The 7,158-nt window shown below is 33.4% G+C and overlaps 1 long non-coding RNA gene across 1 annotated transcript; it reads right to left on the reverse strand.

The window, feature by feature from the left end:
- Nucleotides 1-222: 222 nt before the first annotated feature.
- On the reverse strand, nt 223-815 carry LOC139851946 (uncharacterized). Its single transcript, XR_011760825.1, has 3 exons — nt 754-815; nt 533-628; nt 223-453 (listed from the first exon to the last, which is right to left on the reverse strand). It is a non-coding gene; the product is annotated as an uncharacterized lncRNA (long non-coding RNA).
- Nucleotides 816-7,158: the final 6,343 nt, after the last annotated feature.

A 7,158-nucleotide genomic window follows, 5' to 3' on the forward strand; every position in this document is an offset into this window, starting at 1 on the left:
TGTATTAGGCATAGAACAATTTGGTTTATATGTAAAAGCATGGGTAAAAAGTTACAGTTGAAGCAGCAGCAGCAGCTTCTGTGAGCGAATCTGTAGCTTTTTCCAATTCTTCTGTTGTATATTGACTTACCTGCAGCATAAAAAGATGAATGAGCAAAACAAACCTAATATATGCATACGATAAAGCCCTAGAACTTGCTAAAAAATAACTTACTTGGTCTAAGAGACAAATGAACACAATATTGATTTTGGCTGCTAGATTAGAAGCCATAGAACCTTTGCTTTGTAAAGTTGTTTTAAAGAAGCTTGCTCATACTTGATATGCATATCTTTGTGATCAAGAAAAAGAGATTCCGTTAGGCCTTTAATATCCAAGTCACTTCATCTGACACTGTGTAGATCTTTGACAAGTTCCTGTATTTTCTCATATCCTACTGCTAGCATTCTTAGGTACTGAGACCACATTACAAAAGGCGAATTAATATTAAACCAAACGTGCCTTGGTTTAAACAAGAAAATGCACCGAACTTACTAGCAAGAGACCACCTTCTCCCATTGGAGGTGGATGTACTAAAGATGGTTTCACCAACAGCTTCTCTAAAAGTTAGGAACTCTGTCTTCCATTACTCTTTGTTGCAAAAATATATTGACGGTTATAAACGTATAATCGTTGCTAACATACAAGTGATAATATTCACAATATGCCGGCAAAAATTTCTAACCAAGAAAACTGAATTTTTTTTTTGTAATTACCTGTCGTCATTTGGAGAAGGAAATACAACCGTGATGGTAGCAGCTTCTCTTCGAACAGTATCTGCAAGCCATTTATGAAGTATACTTAATAAGAATTCACATATTTGCTTATGAAATTTGGTTAGAGTGTTTGATACATTCATACATGTTATCTCTTTATACAAAGATGAAAATGCATGCGAAACACTACTAGGACTTGGTAGGGGAATATTCTTCGTCACCAAGAACCTATTGGCCGTAAATCCAGAATTATGGATATGGTTAATACATAAGGAAAATCTAAGGAAATCAATTTTCTACGGGTTTACATAGATCATTACGAGATTTTGAGGGGATATAAGATTTACCTTCTTGATCAAAGGTCCATTCATTTGCAAAAACTAAATTTTTTTTCTCGAATATTGTCGTGTATTAGAAATATTAAGGTGGAATGATGTTACCAGGTTATGGAAGAGCTTAAAGATCGTAAAATCTACTAGTCGGTCGTATGAAGACGTGATATCTGAGAGAATGCTCTTCTACCAAGATAAAATATGAATCGGGGAGGGATGCCCAAAATTGTTGGGGACTAAAAAACAAGTATTTAATAGATCACTTCAACTGTATGTTTATACCAAATTTTGGCTTACAAATCCTAGGAAGTCTCTCATTCTTTGAGAGCACGATTTGACAAGGAAACGAATCGTTGGTTAGGTGCATCTCCGCTTTGCCTAATGAGTAGTAGTTACGGAGTTCAATACGTCGTAGTTATTATTAATGAGAAAATGACATAGTGTTGTATGGCAAATGATACTTGAACCGGGGTATATTCACAACCATAGTAGGGCACATATAAACCTTAATCTGGAAGATATTGTGTTCGACTACTAAGAAAAAACAACACTAACTTTAACTGTGCCAAAACGCTAATGGTACAAAAAGAAATTTTGGATGTGCGACATCTATTCAAGTTGTTTCTATTCTACTTTACATGCGGTTGTGGTTACTACCAACTAAATTAAACTAGTTAAAGACCCGCGATTTTGCGGGATTTTTGAAAGTTGGAATCATTTATTAATATCATATTATATTGTATTTGAAAGGTGTTGAGTTTATACATGCTTAAGTTAACATCAAACTTGAACAATTTCTTGGATCGGAAGCGGATCCTAAATTGGTTAATGAATTCGTTTCATTCAAAACTCCTATTATGTATCAATTCATCAACTCATTGCTTCTTTCAATACAACTAACTAAATTCAATTATGTGCATCAAATAATTTGTGATGTTTGAAATGATATAGGGGTAGAGACAGAGCTATTTGTTATGAATTACTGCATAATTTTTAACACTACAATACCCAATAGCTCATATTGAATACAATTAACGTGAATCATATATTAGTCACATTCAACGCGCCATCGTGACTACTAAGGTAATTGTTCGTGGTAATGTTCAGATGACAAAGTTATTGTGCAAAAGCTAGTAGAAGGTAGAACCAAACACAAACTATAAGTTACATGTATTGGTTACATTACTTTTAAAAACCCATTAATATTCAACATGATTTAAGATTAGTTAAATCATACCTTGAAATGATAGTAAAAATACATCATTTTATACAGATTACAGATTTAATTAGTAAAACTAATGTACAGATTACAGATCTCATATGATAATATTAGGTAACCCTAACTTAGACCTTAAACTCTATAATTTAAACCATAAAATCTAAACCTTACACCCTAAAATCTAAACCCTACACCTTAAACTCTAAACTCTTCTAAATCCTTTGAATTAAAAACTAAAACTAAACCCTAACCAAAAACCCTAAGCCCCAAAATCTAAACCCTAGAATCTAATCTTAAACCCTAAATCTAAACCCAAAATCCTAAACCTAAACCTAAACTCTAAACCCTAAAATTTAAACCTTAAACCCTAAATCTAAACCCTAAACCCTAAATCTAAAACCAAAACTCTAAACCTAAACTTTAAACCCTACACCCTAATTCTAAACCCTAAACTCTAAATCCTAAACCCTAACATAAACCCTATAAACACTAAACCCTAAGCCCTAAAATATAAACCCTAAGCCGTAGAATCCAAACTCTAAACCTAAACCGTAAACCCTAAACCTAAACCCAAAACCCCACACCCTAGAATCTAAACCCTAAACTCTAACCTAAACCCTGAACCTGAACTCTAAACCCTAACCTAAACTCTAAATCTAAGCCCAAAACCCCAAACTTAAACTCTAAACCCTACACTCTAAATCTAAACTCTAAACCCTAAACCCTAAGCCCTAAAATATAAACCTTAAACCCTAGACACTAAACCCTAAACCTAAACCCTACACCCTACAATAACCCTAAACCTAAACCCAAAATCCTACACCTTAGAATTTAAACCCTAAATCTAAACTCTAAATCCTAAAATCTAAATCCTAAACCCTAACCTAAACCTTAAATCTAAACCCAAAACTCTAAATCTTACACCCTAAATCTAAACCCTAACATAAACCCTAAAAACTCTAAACCCTAAACCCTAAGCCCTAAAATATAAACCTTAGAATCTAAACCCTAAACCCTAAACCTAAAACCATAAACCCTAAATCTAAACCCAAAACTCTACACCCTAGAATCTAAACCCTAACCTAAATCTTAAACCTTAAACCCTAAATCTAAACCCAAAACCCTAAACCTAAACTCTAAAATCTAAACCCTAAACCCTAACCTAAACCCCAAATCTAAACCCAAAACCCTAACCTCTAAACCCTACACCCTAAATCTAAACCCTAAACTCAAACCTAAACCCCAACCCTAAACCCTAATCCCTAAAATATAAACCCTAAACCCTAGAATCTAAGCCCTAAACCTAAACCCTAAATCTAAACCCTAAATCCTACACCCTAGAATCTAAACCCTAAACCCTAACCTAAACCCTAAACCCTATATCTAAACCCAAAACCCTAAACCCTAAATCAACCCTAAACCCTTAACCACCGACCCTTAACCTTACATGAAACGACCCGTCCTAATCCATCTGGACGAAGTCATCAACATTTGGTCCCATTGCGATGATTGACTCCAAGTAATGTCCTTAAAATGAGCAAATGCACAGCGAAAGACTTAATTCGTACCTGAGAATAAACATGCATAAAAGTGTCAACCAAAAGGTTGGTGAGTTCATAGGTTTATCGTATCAATTATTTCAATATATTAATAGACCACAAGATTTCATAATCATAAACATAATACACTCGCAAGTGTATGTAAAGCATTCTAAGTGGTTGAGCACTTGGTAACCATACTTAACATTTAATCACGTCGCATATTCCCTTTATTATGAAATCTCACTACACCGTACCAAGTGTAGTCACCGAAATGAAGTACTGTGCAACCGTTGAATACTGGTCGTCCAGTCCGGTTGGTGTTGTCAGGCCTGATAGATCTATCAACAGGATTCGCGTTTACAATACCACATGTAAATAGTAGTTACCAAGCTACAGGGAAGTATGCCAGTGGTACAACTCAACGTAGAATATATTTTTAAGTACTTGTGTCTATTTCGTAAACATTTATAAAAGCAGCGCATGTATTCTCAGTCCAAAAATATATATTGCAAAAGCAATTAAAAAGGGAGCAAATGAAACTCACCTGACAACTTCAGAAATAAATCACAGAGATAAAACCGAATATCGGAATGCAAGTAACCGTAGACCTCAACCTAGAGAACATATGTTGGTCAATAAGTATCTAATAAGCTAGGTCAGTCCATAGGGTAAGTATAGTCCTATTGCTCAAGTCCGACTCATAAATTTAGCAAAAGTCAACAAAAGTCAACGCAAGTCAACGCAAGTCAAAGTAAGTCAAAGTAAGTCAAATGTAAGTCAAACGCAAGTCAAACACAGTCAACATGGTTAACACAAGTCAAAATCTCATAATATTACTCAACTTGGTCAAATAGTCAAACATAGGTCAAACAACACGTTTTAGTTCATAAATGGTCAATTACACAATCATAGTTTATTGTCATGCATAACGTTCATGTACATGTAGCAAACTTCGCATAATATCTCATAGCACAAACTTCATGGTAACATGGCAAACTCCAGATCACAAATAGAATCAAAATAGATTCCAAAAAGTCTGGCCAGGGTCTCATACTATGTCTACAAGTCGGGAATCAGAAGGGGTACATTTATCATTTACTAAATCAGTTTCTGACCGCGCACTGATATCGTAATGGCTATAACCGGAGCTAGGGACATGGAATTAATACAAGGTCAGTGGTCATGGTTCAAGGACAAGTCAAAATATAACATATCCAAAAATAAGTAACTTTGGTTTAGCCAATTGGTACAGTTTATTCAATAAAGTTGGATGTCCTGTTTCAGTTCATTTCAGAAATTACCAAAACTATGGCCCTAGTGTGCACAATGCATAAGTTTTCAGAGGTTGCAATAAACTAAACATATATCACATATCATGTAAAGATTCATATTCCAGAAGCATTCATGTTAATTCACAAAACACAAACCACAGAGTACAAATCAGAGAACAAGTGGAAGATTCGATCCTAGTTTAGCTAGTCACTTTCGCATGCAATTATCCGAAGATATAGATACAATTAGACCATGATATCTACACGAAAAGTGAATTACTTTCTGTGTATATTTCAGATATGAAAAGATCTCATCTCAAAAGTCAATACATTTTAGCATACAAGTCCGTTTTCATGCATGTGCTGGAAAAATCTACATTTTCATTCGATTAGGCATAACACGAGTTTTACTCAAGCAAATGACATGATATCCTAGTGTAACCTGAGTGTTTTTGAATTTTCTATCCAATGGTAATCAACACATAAGCCAATTCGTGACCCATCAATACCAGTTTTCTGATCAAGCATAAAAACACAACGATAATTCAAACGGTCATAACATAAGCATACGGAAACGAAATCAAGCGAATCCAAAGCCTAAAATCAATAGTTTTTCATGAGGATTATGAATATCACATAATATCATGCAATTTAAAAATTCAAATTTCTGTTACCATCAAATACAAATTCGTGATTTATCAAAAAAGTCATCAAACGATCAAATTAACGAATACTATCATGCATACATACAAGGACTTGAGCCCTAGACACTATATCTACCCTAAAATGTAAAAAAAACATGAAAAGCCAAAAATTAGAGTTTTTGAAACTTACCCTAATCAAGAAATTGTTGGTATATATGTGTAGAGGTCTTCGAGAGGAGTCCGAATATGTAAACGATTTTATGATCAAGTGATTATTGAAGGTGTTCTTGAGTGATTCTTTCTATGGTATTTATGTATTGTTTTTGAAGCTAGATTATGATGGGTTTTTGCTGAGATGAGGAGGTTGAGAAGAGATTTCAAGTGTGTGTGTTTTATAGAGTAAGAAATGAGGATTAGAATTGAAATGGAAATGATTAAGTGTGTATGTAGTTAGGCGTCATTTTTGATTCCTCATAAAGGGATTCCTAAGTTGAATTTTGAGCTAGAAGTTTAATACTAGAAGTTAAGAAATATTTAAACATGTTTCCCCATGATTAATAGGTTGAAAATGATGTTTTACTATTGGTATATACGAATAGTAAATATATCTAGAAATTGTATATAGTACATGTCTCATGAGTCATATATAATAACAAAGATGTTATTTTTCATGATAAAAAGTTGAAAATGATGTTTTCCTATTGGTATATTCCAATAGTAAATACATCTAGCAATTGTGTATAATACGGGTATAAATACCGTATGAATACGAGTAGAATTCTTGAGAAAATCGAATGCGAATACGAGTATAGCTATCTTTGTTGAGTATAAATATGTTAGTACAAGTATTTAAGTCTTTCAAAAGTGTGTATATTACATATTAATACAATACATATATATTCATTTTAACATAAGGGTTATTACGTCGTTAAGCGTTACATATATATAATGTTTCGAAACCCTTAAGTTAGTAGTCTCATTTTATATATATAACTCATTGTTAATATACTTAATGAGATACTTAATTATCATATATTCAAGTTAGATATAATCCATATATATCCATATATATACATAAGTATATAATTAATACAAGTTATGACGTTCGTGAATCGTCAGACAAATGGATGGTCAACTGTTTGTATAAAACTCATTTTTAAAAGTTTTAAAACTTGTCAAAATTCATTGCTTATCATGACGAAATCATATAGAGAATTGGTTTAAAATAAGTTAAAATTTTCCGGGTCGTCACAGTACCTACCCGTTAAAGAAATTTCGTCCCGAAATTTGATCGAGGTCGTCGTGGCTAACAATAAGAATGTTTTCATGACGAATATGAGTTGATAAATAGAGTTTCATCATTGTTGAGTAATATGGATAAAACAATTCGATTACGCG

This window comes from Rutidosis leptorrhynchoides, chromosome 6 (assembly GCF_046630445.1).
Source record: "Rutidosis leptorrhynchoides isolate AG116_Rl617_1_P2 chromosome 6, CSIRO_AGI_Rlap_v1, whole genome shotgun sequence".
Taxonomy (NCBI): Eukaryota; Viridiplantae; Streptophyta; class Magnoliopsida; order Asterales; family Asteraceae; genus Rutidosis; species Rutidosis leptorrhynchoides.